The sequence below is a fragment of the Sapajus apella genome, unplaced genomic scaffold (assembly GCF_009761245.1).
Source record: "Sapajus apella isolate SASKATOON/1434 unplaced genomic scaffold, GSC_monkey_1.0 scaffold16, whole genome shotgun sequence".
NCBI classification, from domain to species: domain Eukaryota; kingdom Metazoa; phylum Chordata; class Mammalia; order Primates; family Cebidae; genus Sapajus; species Sapajus apella.
The window spans coordinates 22589881-22607018 of NW_022436956.1; the positions used below are offsets into that span (position 1 = coordinate 22589881).

Below are 17138 nucleotides of genomic sequence, written 5' to 3' on the forward strand. Positions count from 1 at the left end.
TGTTAAAAAGGAAGCAAAGGCAGAGCCACAGGAATGGGGAGGCTGGAGAGGCCATGGCTTCCCAGTCTGCAGGAGAACTGCCTGCAGCCTTTTCTTGGCTTCCTCACTTGCCCTTGTGTTCTGCAATACATTGCCATCACTTGGGGCACACTGAATGGGCCTCTGTTATTTGTTGCCCACAAAAGCTTACTCCCCTTTCTGCTATCAAATGGCCAAAGGTCTACTGATGGACAAATTTGTTATATCTGTCCTTATTCATTATTCATTGAAGAATTCAAGAATTTCTAAAGCTTCTTAGCTACTCAAGAAAATAGCCTTCCAGAGGCCTGTTCTCAGAAATATCTGGACACACCTGAATGGCAGGGGTACACACTTCCTTTTATACTGGGAACTCCCACCAAACACTGGGAAGCATAGGAATGGCACTGGCCTAGTGAGATGGCACCACACTACCTTCTTCACCCTGGATCAGGCCTCTCAGATGCCACAGCTACCAAGCAGTGCCCTTGAGGATCCATTAATTAGCAACAGTCAGATTCTCAGAGATCTCTGCAAACCTCACTATGGGACATTTTTTAAGCACTTGTTGCTTAAAGTTCTCTGCTAGATGCTGTGGCGGGAGAGTTAGATGGTTATGCTGCTTAGTCCATAACTTGTGCTTCTCCTTCATGAACTCTTGGATGAAATCTACACGAATTTTCTCCAGACATGCTATTAATATTAGGGAAGCATTTTAATTTCAAGCTCCATATTTCAAGCTCCATATCTCTTTATTTAAAATCTTGACAAAGGAACCGATTAATGACTGGATCAGGATACATCTCAGTCAAATTAGCTATAATGGAAGGATGGGGCTCATGACTGGGTCTGTGTCTTCAGCAGGGGCTCCAGAGTACGAGTCTGTCTATAGAAAAGCTCATACAATGAGCTTTTCAATATTGCAATGCAATGCAGTACAATGTAGTGTGATGAGATGTCATGTGATATGAAGACCTGGGCAAGGCACAATTTTTTGAGGACAAACCTGTGATGTTCCATTGATTCCAAGTTTCAAGCACCCACTATTTACAGGGCTAGGAGCTGAGAGGATTATAAAGAAGATAATAGGTGTCTGCCTTTAAGGACTTACAATTTACACATTAAAACTGTTAAATAATGAGTTAGCATTTACCTAGTTAATAGTTCAACATGTATTACTCACAGAGTGATGGAGATATTCAACAGAAGAAAAGTTCATATTGAGCTAGGGTGGTCAGGGAAGGCTATACAGAGAAGGAGAATTTGGTTACCTTGAGAGAAAAGAAGCAGTGGGGTGAGACTGAAAGATAGCATCCAGCTTGATGGTAGGAGTGCGGTACAGGTGGGGACATCTGAATTAGAGGATGAACACTGAGTGAGCTGAGAGACAAAATTGGAAGAAGTGAGACCCAGAAAATGAATATCGTCCATTTAAAGTTTTGGCTTGGTGCACTTATGTTATTAAAGCAACCTGTAGGTATATCAGGTAAACCAAAAGGGAAAAGAAGGATATATGCATTTAAATTCTGGTTGTAGAGACCAGAGACTTCTGATTCCGATAATGGGAAATGAGATCATTAGAACTAACCATGGTACTGAAAAGTTAGGCAATAAAGAAATTGCTTGCAGGCATCAGAGAGTTAACAAGATAGGGTAAAATTAATGCTCCAGAATTGTGGGATGATGAAACCCTGAAGGTAAACCTCATATTTAGAGCTGCTTTTCCCTTGGAATATTTTTTAATTCCAGAGCGGATGATTTATAGGCTAAGAAATGCCTCTGGGAGTTTTGTGGGGACAATGAAAAGAGAAATAGGAGTCCAGAGACCATGACTGGGAAACCCTGATACATCCTCTTGGGTTGAAACTCAGAAAGAAATATACCAGCCATCTTAGGTAAGAATGTATATTACTTCTCCAAGTCACTGAAGATGTCAAGAATAAACTTCTGACCACATAGTGGTCAACATCTCTCATTTTGATTGGTTGTGTCAAAATGCATTGTTTGACATTTAACAAAGTGCCACAACTATGGGGTCAAAATAGTAGGATCAAAGCATGAGAGCAGGCACTGTGCTACGGGGTTGGGTTATAAAGATGAAAATGCCAACTACTTTTCTTCCAAAAAAAATGTATTGTCTTATTATCAAATCCCTAACAAACAATGATACTATAATGAGTAAGGGTTAATTATAATACGGTGCAAACATCATTAGGAATTTTATATGTTTGGTATTCTTAGAATAGAAATAAAGTTTCCACAGTAAGCTGGTGGAGTTTGAAGCACTAAGGTCTGTCCTGCTGGGATCTTTGCTTCAACCAATGTGACCAGGTGTGCTGGGATGGGGACAGGTAAATACAGAGAGTGGAGATGAGATCAAGAGTTTGAAGCCAGGATCCAGAGAGTCTGAAGCAGGCAACTAATGTTATGTTTCCATTCATCTATTTCCTCTCTGGTCATCCTTTTCCATTCTTCTCTGATAGGAATGTAGATCTAGGACCTGAGCTCCCAGAGTCTAGACCTGGTTTTCCTACTGTGTACTTTCATGTCCTGCTTTCCGTCTTCCCACCCTGCCTCCATTGGGGTTTGAAAACACCACTCCAGAGCACCAAGTAACAGAGATTCAAGGAATATAACTTCTGAAAGGAGAAGGGACCAAAAGAGGAGGCCGGTGTTCCTCCCTGCTTCAGGATGTGCAATGTATCCATCGTGAAAAACGTCATTTACATTACACATTGTTATTCCTTTCTCCAGGAGAGCTTCAGTTGGCTTGACTCCTAAACCATCTATTTTTAATGAATTTCTGTCCTTGGCAAATACTAATGCTAATAACCACAGCATTCATTCTAGGATTTGTCTAAATGAATAGTTTCGGGCTTTGATCAAAATGCACATCTGTCTGCAAAGTTATATAAATTTTCTTCATTGGACAGGATGTTTGACAAGATAGTAATTGTTTTAGCAGACAGTTCCCTGCCCAGAAACAGACTGAAATGCCCACCACTGAGGCTTGCAGACTCACTAGCCCTCTGGCTTGCCCCCTTGGAACTATAACTTTGCTGCCTATAACCCACTTCCCAGTCAAATTAGAAAGGACAGTGGCCCAGACAAGGAAGGGAGAGTTCCCAGCAAACTCCCCTACCTATTCTCCCCTTCTGCCTGACCCAAGGCCACACTTCTCAGCAATAAGGGAGCTACGCAGCCAAAGTAAGCCCACACCTCATGCACCCAGTGGTCACAAACCCCTTCATAGGCCACACCTGAAGAGGGAAAGCTGGGGAGACAAACAACACTCTCTACAAGGAGCAGATTGCAGGCAGGAATTAATGCTTTGTAACATAGTATTATTGGATTGACTTTAAATAGACCATCCGCTTCTCTTTAGTAATAGACTACAGGCTCTGAAGGGAGCCAAAGGAATCAAAAGAAGAAATGGAAAAGAAATGAGAAATAAGAAAAACAGCACCTCCAAAAGTCTTCCTAGGTTATTGCTCTAGAAGGATCTTTAAAATTCTGTTCCAAAATGCTGAGTCTCTGACAGTGCTTTTGTGATAAACTGATGAATGTCTATTTAATACCAAAACATAAAACATATGGATGGTTATTTAGGGGATAAATGCATTTTGACAGATAACTAATTTCATTCCATTGATAGAATGTATTTTGTCAGACTCTTCATTGCATTTGAGACACAATCATTTCTGATTTCCACTTCCTTGCCATGGTGGAAATGCATTTGTCAGGCCTTCCAGACCCAAGATGGATTTAAAATATTGTCCTCACAACTCTGCTTAAAACCAAGGAAAACTGGAAATATCTCCTATTACCCATTCACACAAGAAACCTTACCAAGTAAATACCTTTGTGTTTCCAGTTGGCAGCAGAGAGAATTATTCAAAGTTTTTAGTATAGATTGGTATCAAATACCACCCACCCACAACATATTGAATTACATATTAGCAGGAAAGGAAAGGAAAGTTATTCCATCAATGCTTCATGGGCAAAAGGAAAAGGCCCAAGTTTGTATTGGCCAAGTTCTACTCCTCCTTCATGTTTTAGTTCAGCAGTTATCTCCTCTAGAAAGCATTTCCTGACTCATCCAGGCAGATGTAAGCTTGCCCTCCGTAAGTTCCCACTGGTCCTAGCCATGACTCCACTGGTCCCTTTTATCACTCGGCATTTTAATTTTTCTAGTAGAGAACTTGACTTTCTATTTTTATATCCTTAGTGTCTAGAAGAGCACCTCCTACATAGTAGGTGTACAAAAAGTATTTGTTGAATAGATAAAGAAATGAATGATCATCTTTATTATAGCATTTATCACCTGGAGTGATTACTTTACCTACCATTTTCCTCCATCAAATCATGAGTTCCTTGAGTGTGAAAAACAACTTATTCATCATATTCATTTCCTAAGCCATGAGCATAGGGTCTGGCATATAGCAGGTGCTCAATAAATGTGTTGACAGGATTGATGGATGGCTAGATGGATGATGCATAATTGTTGGAAGCTGCTGTGTATCCTAGTATTTCTCAAAGTCATCAGCTACATATATACCAGAAGCATTTCTTTGCTCAGTTTCTAGTCTTTGGATTTTAAAATTTGAAACTCATTTTTCCAAGGATAGGAAGCATCTGTTTTAAAATTGGTTTCCTGAATGCTCAAGAACAAATGGAGAGCTCTTTAAAAATCTAGAGAAGATAGCTTGAGTATCTGTTGTTAGAGCCTATTAGATGTCCTGCAACGTGCACTTTCCTATTCTGCCTTAGTAATAGAATCCCCAAAATTTTGGCTTAGCATAAGGTGCTTGAAATAATAATATTTATTTTCTAGCCTCCTTTACAGATAGGTATGCCCATATGAGTCAATTCTGGCCAATGGATTCAAGTGGAAGGGTTACATGCAACTCCCTGGAAGTGTCCTTAAAGGAAGGAGACATGACCTTCTTTTCCCCTTCTTCCTTTCTTCTGTTAGAATACAGATGGCTAGATCTCAGGCAGCCATCTTGAATCATGAGTTGAAAGCTACATGTTGAGGATGTCACAACAGCAAGATATCAGCCTAGGTCCCTGACCACTTTGTAACTTGTCCAATAAATCCTGGGCTGTCAATCTCTGTATTTCTTTTACATGAGAGAAGTTTAGGGGTTTCTTCACCTGCAGTTTAACCAATCCTAATGAATATAGGTTGCTTGGCTGGCCACAATGTAAGAAATATCAAAAATCACCTATCAAATTGAATTAAACTGAACTGATACCAGGTATACTAAATATTAGGTACACTAAATTTAAATAAGAGAAACTTCACTGGAAGCACAAGGTAAGAGATTTTTGAACTGGACAACATATCTCCAAGAGCAACTAGCCCCATATCCTACTCCACTCTGGGCAAGTTCACACCTGATGCTCATTCATCCTTAATATGAGGGAAGAATAACAACTACTATTGCTAATATTAAAACAATCCCTTTTTGTCCAACAGACACAGTCCCAATCTGAAACTACGGGTGAACAAACAATCTCCCTAGTAAAAGAAATCCTGCAGAGAGGAAAGGAGAGTTTTCACTTGAGTTGAAAGTTCTCACTCCCAGCCCAGAACTATGAAACATCTTGATTCAAATAGGGCAGAGCTTAATTTCCATCTCCATTTAAAGCACTTTGACTGTGGTCATTTTTCTAATAATGTCTGGGAATTTCATGGCTTTTTAAGCAAGATGAGGTAGAATAGTTGGATTTACTGCGGGTGAAATGCTGGCAGAAGAAACTTCAATTTAGCAATTGTTATCATGGACTACTAATCAAGAACTCTTTGGAAGAGTGAGGCCACTGAAAACAGTTATTACTCAATGCTAATAAAAAAAATTATGGATCTAATAAAAGTTAATGGGAAAGTATCATGTGCCATAAAAACTGCAGACAAAGCAAAGAATGCTAGGTTGGGGGAGAAGATTCCACGATAATTTTGCATTGTCTGGGAGCCAAAATTGGCCATGTCCGTAATACTTCTGAGGTGCAAATGGTTACACAAATCAAATTAAACTGTACAATACTTAGTAACAGAATCATCTGCTTTTGTAAAAATAGAAAAGAGCAAGTGAGATATTACCCAGCAAACATAATTCATTAACTACAAGACCATGGTCCATGCTTGTCTACTCTTTATAATATGAGTAAGCTTCTTTCTTAAGGACTCGATATGTTTCCCACCTAGATTGAGAGCTTTGTTCCTCTCATGGGCACTGTCTTGTGTCTGAACAGTGTCTATGGCTCTTAAGAATTTAAGCTTCATACAGCATCCAGGATCCCTGTTGAGAGATGGGAAGTCAGAGAAATTGAAAACCTTCCCCCATTCATTCGGCTGCCGTCCTAATCGGGTCATCATGATCTTCCACCTGGACCTCTTTCAGCCTCTGAACTGATTTCACAACTTCTACCTGGCTTCATTCTTTCCCCACCCATTCAAATCCATTTCCCACAAAGCAGCCAGGGTGATCTTTTAATTTACAAATACAATTGGATCATTCTTCTGTTTGCAATCCTTCAGAGGCTTCTCTTGGCTCCTAGAATAAAAACCAAAATGCCTATCAAGGTTCAAAAGGCTTTCCACAATTCAGATCTGACCCATTTCTCAGTCTCCTCATGAACCACCCCAGCCCTTGCCCCAACACCCAGTCATCTAGATGGGAACACACACCATACTCTGTTGCTTCTGGGAGTTTACACTTGCTGCTCCCACCTCACCCACTTCTGCCAAGATCATTACAACTCACCATTTCATTTACTCAGGAAGGGCGTCACCTGTACCCAGATTAGGTTAGCTTCTGCTGATACATGCTCAGAAGGCAATCTATTGCCCCTGTTGACAAATTTAGTGTACTATTAATTACCTGCACAATGTCTGTCTTCCCCACTAGACTTTAAGCCTCTTGATGATAGGTGTCATGCCTGTCTTATGCATCACTCTGCCCAGCACCTAGTACCCTGCATGGTAATTACAGACTCTCAAATCCTTCTTTGCCACCTAAATGAATAAACAAATGAATGCATTATCCCAAGACTCAGAAATGCTTTGCTAATGCCACTGATTCTAAGATGAATTGACTATTCAGAACCCTGTGTAACATAGAGACGAAAACATATATCGAAGTAGAGATATAAAACCCAAATCAGGCAAGTGCAGCATGCTTGGAAGGAGTGAACTTCATGGGCAGACACTACATGCAAGCCCTGCCTGAAGACAAAGAAACTGGTGCTTTTTCGGCAGCCTCGAATTGCCTCCCAAAGTCAAAAATGACTCTTGCCAGGAAGGCTTTTTCATAGTTTATTAATAAGAGTTCTCAGGATGTTGGAGTTGGGAAATAATTATGAAACCTTCAGAGTAAAGATTGGTTCAGGAAAGAATTATCAATAGGATGCTTCTCCAGGGGGCAGTTTTGATGCTTGTATGGTCTTAAATTGCTGATTAGTTGCAAAGGATAAAATAGTAACTATATAGTGGGGAAGTTGAACAACACCTTGACAAATTGATCAAAATTGAGAAGGGGCAGATTGGCATTATATGACTTTAGATGTAATACCCTGAAAATGACACAGCATCACTTAGGTAGCATTCTGACCTGGAATGCATAGTCCAAATCCATGATGAGGAAGTGAAGGGTAAACCCAAAACGAAAGGCTATGGGAATATTTCAGATTAAAGGAGACTAAAGAAACAAGACAATAAAATTTAATACATTATCCCAAGTGTATATCCTGCATTGGTGGGGGAAAAGTGTTCCAAAGGTCATTACAGGGTTAACTGACAAAATTGGAATACAGAAAATTGATTAGATAAAGATATTATATTGACGCTAGCTTACTGAAGTTGATAACCAACCTGTGGTTACACAGGTGGTTCTGTAAGAGAACGAGCAAAAGAATACCCCCTCTTTTGGGAAAATATACACTATTTCAAGGCAAAGAACCATGACATATACAACGTATTTTCATGTGGTTAAAGAATATATAGTTTGAGCTGGCCGGACACAGTGGCTCACGCCTGTAATTAGAGCACTTTGGGAGGCTGAGGCAGGTGGATCACTTGAGGTCAGGAGTTCAAGACCAACCTGGCCAACATGGCAAAAGCCTGTCTCTACCAAAAATACTCAAAAATTAGCTGGGCTTGGTGGCTTGCACCTGTAATCTCAGCTACTGGGGAGGCTGAGACATAAGAATCATTTGAACCCTGGAGGTGGAGGTTGCAGTGAGCTGAGATTGTGCTACTGTACTCCAGCCTGGGCAACAGAGTCAGACTTCATCTCAAAAAAAGAAAATTTATATATATATATATATATCTCACACATACAAAGAGAGACAGAGAAAGAGATAAAGAGATGACGAATCATAAAGCAAATGGATTAAATGTTAAATATAGAGGAATCAGGGTATATTTTGTACTGTTCTTATTCTTATAACTTTTCTGAGAGTTTGAAATTATTTCCAAATTTAAAAAACTATAAAAGGCCTGCAGTCTAAAACAAACCTTCCCCTGCTCCAAGTTAATCTCCTGGCCAACAGGTGAGAAAAAAAAAACAAAGCTCTGGCTTGTGTCAAATCTTGTGAGGCACCAGAATCTTGGTCTGCATTGTAACATTCCTGAAGGTAAGGCAAAGATGGGGGTGAATTCGCACCCCACACACTGAGCTCTCATCTCCTGCCCGTTAGAACTCTTTTGGGCCTCCAGAAACCATACCAGAAACCTTAGCATGCAAAGCACCACCACAGAGCAGCACAACCACCTAAGAATGTCTGGTTGCTTAGCAACCCAGACTCCTACTTGACTAGATGAAGCAGAAGGCTTCCCCCTGGGTCGCAGCGTTGATGCACTACAGAGAGAATGCCTCTGCTGGTCAAGTTTTTGGTGAGATTCTGGCCAAAGTCTAGTCTAGGTCCTGAACCACAGAAAGCAGCATCCATGGCTCTGAGGGCTTGAGCCAGGCACAAAGCCTGGGGATCTAGAAATTCAGCCTAGTAAAATTCAAAGAAAACAGAACTGCTATAAAGTCACTTCAACTCTCTGAGCCTCAGTTCCTACAAGGGTAAAAAGAGGCAGTTGGTATAGATCCATGGTTCTCATATCTAGCTGAATTTCAAGACAACCTGATGAGCTGGTAGCCAACCCTATTTTGCTACCAGTGAGATGAGAATCTGTGGAGGTGGGACCCAGGCATCAGTTGTTGTTGTTGCTGTTGTTTTTAAAGCTCTTCAGATGATTCAAACATGCAGGTAAGTTTGAATGTGTCCTTTTCAATATTCAGGTGTTGCCAAGGTGATAGTATAAAGAGGTGGGGCCTTTAAGAAGCAATTAGGCCATGAAAGCTCCTCCCTCATGAATGAGATTAAATGCCCTTATAAAGGGGCTTGACAGAGGGGCATGTCTCTTCTTGCCCTTATGCTGTGTTAGGGCACAGCATTTCTCCCCACCAGAGGACACAGCCCTCCCTCAGCAAACAATCAAGACTGCTGGCACCTTGCAAGATCTTGGACTTCCCAGCCTCCAGAACTGAGGAACAATAAATTTCCATTCTTTATAAATTACCCAGACCATGGTATTCTATTATAGCAGCACAAATGGGGTGGCACGGCCTGGTAAGTCTATTGTCTGTATAGGTACTGTTGACTAAAAGGGTATCTTGAATCCTGGTCTCTTCTTCCCTCCTTTTCTGCAAAGTAAAGCCCTGTGTCCCCACACATTACCGTCAGCTCTGTACCACCCCTTGCACTAGCCCTGACTCAGGTTAGGTCTCTCGGTTATCTTTGCTACTGGTCCAACCCTTTCTTTCTTGAGGCTCAGGCCTACCTCGTGCCTGTTAAGAACTGTGAAGAGCCTGATTTTCTTTCTTTTTTTTTTTTTTTTTGAGACAGAATTGCACTCTTGTTGCCTAGACTAGAGTTCAATGGTGCAATCTTGGCTCACCGCAACCTCCGCCTCCTGGGTACAAGCGATTCTCCTGCCTCAGCCTCTCAAGTAGCTGGGATTACAGGCATGTGCCACCACACCCAGCTAATTTTGTATTTTATTTTAGTAGAGACGAGGTTTCTCCATGTTGGTCAGGCTGGTCTTGAACTCCCGACCTCAGGTGATCTGCCCATCTTGGTCTCCCAAAGTGCTGGGATTACAGGCATGAGCCATCATGTCCAGTTGAGATTGTATAACATTTGCAAGGTAACAGGTTAGCCTGCCATATTTTCATGATTCCTCATAGATGATATGAGACTCCTGAGTCAGAGACAAGAGGCAGTTTACTACTTACAGTAATTGCAGTAGCTAGTGTATCATTATTTTTTGCACCAATTCTCTAGGGTCCAATATCTACAAGGCAGCATAAAGAGGCTGCCAGATGACACTTGCACATACAGTGGGTTGTACTATAAGATAGAAACACTGAGCTTAGGAAACTTAAATCTTTATAAGGGTCAATAACCATGACTGCTGTTTCCTCCAGAAAGAAATACAATCTCTATTTTCCAGGCTATTCACTATACAAACATCCTTGAAAATATAGTTCAAAGCAAAAGGAAGTTGGTACCTTGTCTCCAGGATGGGAGAAATCTGTGAAGGACTGCCTCTCATCACACCCTGTGCTGAAGCCCCTGACTTGCTCATCAGCTTAGCATCAGGGTCTCTGGGGCTGCCCTTGCCCTTACTAATTCTCTCAGAGCTAGTGTCCTACCTCTGAACCCCAATTCTGCAGCTGGAACCTAATGGCTAACTACCCATGGCCATGCACCTGAATTGCTCATAACCATAATTCCCTAGATTACTTCTCTCCAAGGTTTCTTCTCAGGCAAATGGGTGTCCAAGGCTCTGATCCCTGGTGGGAACTCTCCAAGCTAGAACAGAACACAAGAATGTGTGGAGCTAGCTGGAGGCTGTAGAACAATGAGCCAGGGAAGATAGTTGGAGTGGCACCCAGGTTAAACGGAGGGTTGCAAGCTAATCACACAGTCCAAATCACTAGTTCTCAACCTTCAGTGTTTCGGTGTTAAAGTTGTTTCACAACTTCAGAGTGTAGCAGAATCACCTGGAGGGAGTGCTAAAACACAGGTTGTTGGCCCCTAACCCAGATGTCTCTGATTAAGCAGGTCTGAGGTGGGGCCTTGAAAATATGCACTTCTAATAAGTTCCCAGGTAGTGCTGATGCTGCTCTGGTCTAAATTTTGTCCATCCAAGGTAACTTGGCTGAGAAATGACAGTCAGGTTGAGAGCAATGGAAGGCCAAGTGGAGGAAGTAACAGGAAGGTTTAGGAGAACCCGAAGGGATATGATTCAGCTGTGCAACCCAGAGACTGGACACTTCCTATAAAACCCCCTCAGCCTTGCCTGTGAGTCAGGGAGAGTGCTGTTGTAGGGTCATTTAGGACAGTGGTATGTTGGGCTTCCATTGTGTTGACTACTTGTTGTCCCAGAAGCTATGCCCCTTATTAAACATGCCTCCTTCCTGTGTCTGTGGCTGGCTCTGCTCTTAGGGCGTCATCCTACCCCACAGATAGATCTTGTTGGAGTTTCTGGTCCTCCCAGCCTGCCTGCTCCCAATCAAGTTAACCCAGCCATGTTAGTTTGCCTGTTTCCCTTTCCCCTCATTTATAGCTCATACACACCCACCAAAGTCCTTATTCCCCTATCTCTGCTCTGTACACAATAGACTGATGCCTTTACAGGCCACAATGCCTGGGCTACTTCGTGGCCTGTTTCCAGTTACATCTGGCTAATAGGACACACTGGCAAAGATCAAAGGACAATAGATGAGTTCCAGCTATTCACTCTCCTCCTTCCTCCTCAGAGCTGTACCTCTTCCAATAATTGTATCCCATTCTGTCTCTTCTGCTGAGTCGCTTCTGCTCCACAGTACCAGCTTTAAAAAACTGGAATATCATTTCTATAAAACCATTTCCTCCTCTTGTCCTTTCAGTGCTCGGGGTGGTAACAGCTTCCTGCTGTTATTTCAGGTACATCACCATCCTTCACTTTTCCCCCTAGTCCTGCCCACACTACTTGCTGTAAGCAGTTCCTTCAGTGAAGCCTCCTAAACCTCCAAGCAAGATTCTGTGTCTACCCAGGATGCTGACGGACATACTCATCTTGCCTGATCACACCCCAAGGTGTACCATAGCTCCTCTCTGCTGAATGGAGGTACCTGAAGTGGGTCCTTCTCAGGAATAGAATTGATAAAGAGCTCCCTATAACTTCTTAAGAATCCATTGTGAACTCCACACCACTCTGCAGGACTCCCACGGTGATATGGAGACAGCAGCAAAGGTGAAGCCACAGCAGACATGGTCTTGTCAGCCAAACACTGGTGGGCTCCTCTCCCCAGATAGCTTCCCTCAAGGCCAAACAGCAATACAGCAAGGCTGTTCCCCAAGAGCAAATGTGCTCCTAAAGCCCTGCTGACAGTTTCCCAAAGTCTTGTCAGTAACAAGAGGCTGGTACCAGCAGCACTCCGGAGTCTCTGGTGTTGCCATGGTAGCAGTAGGGTCACTGCTTAGCAACAGACCAGAGCTGCATGAAGTTGCTAAGGTATTTTCACATGTGTTAATGCAAATGGATGTTTATCTCAATCTCGAGTGTAAATACACTGTAGGGGAAATAGAAAACATATACACACAAACCTCGTACTGATGTTCAGAACTGCATGTCTGCTGATACCCAAGTCCTGAAGGATATGCCTTCTCTCTGGAGGAGACAGAGAGACCTTAGGTGACCCAGTGAAGTACATCCTCTTACCCCCTAAAACATCTGCTCACCTGCCTTCCCACTGACCCAGGCTGAAAACCTTCCCCACCACTTAATTTCCAATACCATTTTCAAATCTTTCTCTGAAATGATTTTTGAGAGGCCAATGTGCCTCTCAAAATTCATTTAGGAGTGTATTAATTAAATATGTGGATTCTAAAGCCAGACTGTGTGGGTCAGAAGCCCAGCACTGGTCCTCTCTTTCTCTGTTACTTTGGACAAATCACTTAACATCTCTGTGCCTCAACTTTCTCATCTATAAAATAGGTATAATACTAGTGCCCACCTTAGGGGATTATGTGAGGATTAAATAACTTCTTCCATATCAAGCACTTTCAACAGTGCCTGGTATACATAGAGGGCATTGTTAGGGATAGCTGTTAGTAACATTCAGTGATATCATGCAAACTTTCCCATTTGCCAGGATCTATATAAAGAATGAAGAATACAAAAGTTAGCAAGAAATTGGCCCTGTCTTCATGGGGCCCACAACTCCTCCAGTGCCAGTGTGGCAATGGTAAAAACCCAACTCTTTGTATAGTTATTCAAAATACCCCTAAATACTGTCCTTGCCTCCTTAAGGAGTAGTTGTGAGGTTTAAATTAGGTAATCCATGTAAGAGTTCAGAACAGTGTCAGGCATACAATATGGGCTCAATAAAGGTTACGTATTACTACAAAATTATTTTATGATTCCTCCCCACAAACCAGCTCCAAAGTTGTCTGTGTTCAAGTCCCTAAATAAACTCATGCACTCTCACATCTGAGTCCTTCTTGACACTGGTCTTGACCACCACCTAGAATACTTTCCCATTTCCACCAGTCTCATGTCTGCATGGCCTGCAGCACCACGCTCTGTTGTACCTATTCTTGAAAGCCCCTTATCTACTCCAGGCCATGCTCACCCCTCTGCCCTGACTATGTTGAAACTCACATGGAGGTTGATGTCTCTTCCGCCTTGTGCTTATATCTTGCTTTCTGAACCAGATCACAAGCCCTCCGTGCGAGACACTTCTTATCCATCTTCTCACATCCTCTCAGCCTCATCTGTCTCAGGCCCTTTACCACTGTTCCACCTCTATTGTCACCAGCGACCAGCTCTGCACTACTGTGACCGGGCAGCAATTCTATGGTAATCAGCTTCACCCAACAGCCACCCAGTCACTATGCTGGCTCCTAGGGCCACTTTACCTCTGCAAAGAAGACACACAATGCATGTGTGACCATGGAATTCACCAGTCTTAATATGGCTCTCATCATCCAGAAGCAGCAGCCGAAAGGAATGGCAGAATAAGCAAAGGCACCCACCCTGTAACAACACACCAAAGGGCCAGGACACAATCATGGGTGATGTGGTATGTGCACTGAGCAATGCTGGCATCGTGTATGGTGCTGTGTCCCAAAAGCAGGGATACACTGTCCGGAAACCAAGGAGTGGATGGATATAGGACTTGTCTCTCTCACCAACCTTCCCACTCACTCATAGAATTTGTGTAATCTACAGCCTGGGCCCTGCTGGATAAGAGGCCTGGCTGTTAGGGAAGAAATTCTTCTGTCCGTAAGGTTACACTGAGCTGGAAGCTGACTACCACTTAGTCACTTGGCACACCTTACGCTAGTGGACAACACAGGAGTTATTGTACTGGTGGGATTAATAGTCCTGATTACCAGAAGGTGCTTGAGTTGTGGCTGCACAATAGAAGGAGGAAAGATTCTTTCTAGAACCTGGGGGTTTCAGTGGGGCTTTTCTAGGTGCTTAAAACCTGGCAAAAACTACAAAGGGGCAATTGCAGCAACCGTGGTTTAGCAAGGGAATGGTAATCAAGGATAAACGTAGCCTAGTTCTTTGCTATCGAATGTGTCCATGGACAAGCAGCATCAACACCACCTGAGAGCTTCTAGAGATGCAGAAGCCCAGGTCCCTCCCCAGACCACTGAATCTGATTCTGCATTTTAACACAATTCTCAGGTGATTCAATGCACTTTAAAGTTGAAAAGCATACTCAGCAACCCATGGGGCAAGTAACCTAGCTGGAGGTGAGAGAAATCTAGAATCAGTGATGCAGGTGCATGGGCAATGAATATTTGTTATGGCCTAAAATCAGCAAGAAGAGGAGGAACTGCAGCTTCTTTTCCTTATACTCTTCAGAGAGAGTGGCTGGTCACTGTCTTGATGAAGAATTAATGACTGATTGCTAGTAGAAATGCGAAATGGTACAGCTGCTTTAGAAAACAACTGGCATTTCCACCAAATGGTAAAACATAGAATCATCCTATGACCCAGAAATTCTACTCCTCCCAAGAGAAATGAAAACCTAAATTTCTATATGACTGTTCATAGCAGCTTTATTCATAATAGTCAAAAAGTAGAAACAACCCAAATGTCTATGAAAATTATATAGGAGAATTCCTGGAAATTATACAGGATCTTCCCTTTCTCTGAGGAAAGGGAGGAGAACAGATAAAAGCTTGCCCGTCACACAGCCTGTTGTAAGTGGACATTATACGGGATCCTTGATTTTTCTATCAGGATAAAGATGGAAATAGAAAAATGAACAGAAAGTTGGTGGTGAGAAAGGATGCTTAAGCTGTTGAGACAACTGATAAAAATTTCTGCTGAAAGGTAAGGACATTCTCCCAATATTTCCATGTAATCCACATGGGGAATCATCAAAAATCTAGGATAAGCATCCTAATGGAAATGTGGTCTGGAAAGGTGAACTGGAAGTCCCCTTCATGGAGCAGGAAAGAAGCAGGTCAGGTTGTGTGAGAGAAGAAAGAATACTATGCACAAAAGCTTGCATCTTAATCTGACCTTGAGAACAGCGTGTATACCTGGCATGTGTACCTTTCAGGGAGTGTCTTGGCTTTCTGTCCCCAGGGTCTGATCCACTGTAAGTATGCAACAAGTATTTGATAAATCTAATTGGATTGTGTCTGTGCTGAAGCTAAACAGTCTCTTGCTGTTTAGGGGAACCCCATGCCCAGTACGACCCCTGTGCCTAACAGAATGCCTTGCGCTTAATGAGCGTTCAATAAATATTTGTGAAAGGAATGATGGCTAAATGAATAAGCACTTTTAAGCCTGAAGACAGGTTACTGCATGTATCTGTGAGACCTAACAGATTGAGAGAAATGAATTACCAAGTTTAACTCCTAAGGGAAAAAAAAAGAAAGTAACTGACTGTGCTGTGGCCCCAAAAATGTTATCTCTTTCATCCACCATTACCACCAGCAATGAGGTGGGACATCTGCAATGTGGGGCCTGGGTTTAAAAAAAATCCCCCAGTTGCTGATTTGGGAGATGGCAACACAGAATCTTCTACCTAGAAGAGACCTCAGAGATCCCTGAGCTATTGAAGAAAAAGAAGCCCAGAAGAACTGTCATTTGTGAGGATGTGACAAATGGCTGGGTAATTTCCCGAGGATAAGCTAAACCCAGGCAGGGAGTTCATGCATCAACAGCAGTGCCTATAATATCAGAAGTTTAGGAAATTGACACTGTGTCACACATTATTTGAACTGAATACTTGTTCTGGATAATTCACTCCTCTCCAAAATGTGGATCTATGACAATGGTTTTGCTGGGACACATCACAAAGGGAAAAAGAAATCTTCCCAAATGCTCCCATACAGAATGTGCAAATTTCACACAGGTGACTCATGATGAAGGGCCTGCAGAGACCTACAGACTCAGCCCATTTCCCAGAACTGCCCCAGGAGAAACATTCCCAGGCCAGAACTTCAGAAACCTAGTCACCTACTGCAAGCACCAGCGTGATAAGAGCAAAACTGTTCCCCAAGGAGAATTGTGCCCTTGGGTAGAGCAGTGGAGCGAATTAATTTCTAATAATGAGACTGTGAGCTACAGTGTTTTTCTACAAAACAGGCTTATTCACAAAGAGTAAATACGTCAGCTAATTCAAGAGGCATGCTAAATCTCCATTGTTTTCTAAAGTTCAGGTTTCCTGGCTCTATAAAATGTGATGCACGCCTTCAATGTGTGCAGCAGAATCTGTGAGATTGCAGAATGCCACATTAAACTCGGAGCTCCTGGGCTAATGAGGGTAAGTCCATTTTGCAGTAATGAATTGTTGGTAATAGCCCATCATAGAGCAGATGTCTCATCCATCATTGCCCTGGGAGTCCAACACTCTAAAGTACTCCCATCAGATAGGGAGGGGGCAAAACCCAGGGAGGCAATCCTCATCTCTGGATTCCCCGAGGGCAACCAATCCCATAAGGTAGAATCAGTGGGTGCCTATCCATTTAAGGCCCCTCAAATCCTCCCTAACTCAAAATATGTCCCCGCCCACCTGCCACAGGGCTTAAAATAGCCTCCTTTG

The 17138-nt window shown here is 42.6% G+C and overlaps 1 long non-coding RNA gene across 1 annotated transcript in view; it reads right to left on the minus strand.

Moving 5' to 3' along the window:
• Window positions 1-12476, minus strand: part of LOC116556285 — a 54566-nt gene extending 42090 nt beyond the window's left edge. The window contains exons 1-2 of the long non-coding RNA XR_004270925.1: window positions 12195-12476; window positions 8540-8652 (exon numbers count right to left, since the gene is read on the minus strand). This is a non-coding gene — a long non-coding RNA (uncharacterized LOC116556285). The remainder of the gene's footprint in view (window positions 1-8539; window positions 8653-12194) is intronic.
• Window positions 12477-17138: the final 4662 nt, after the last annotated feature.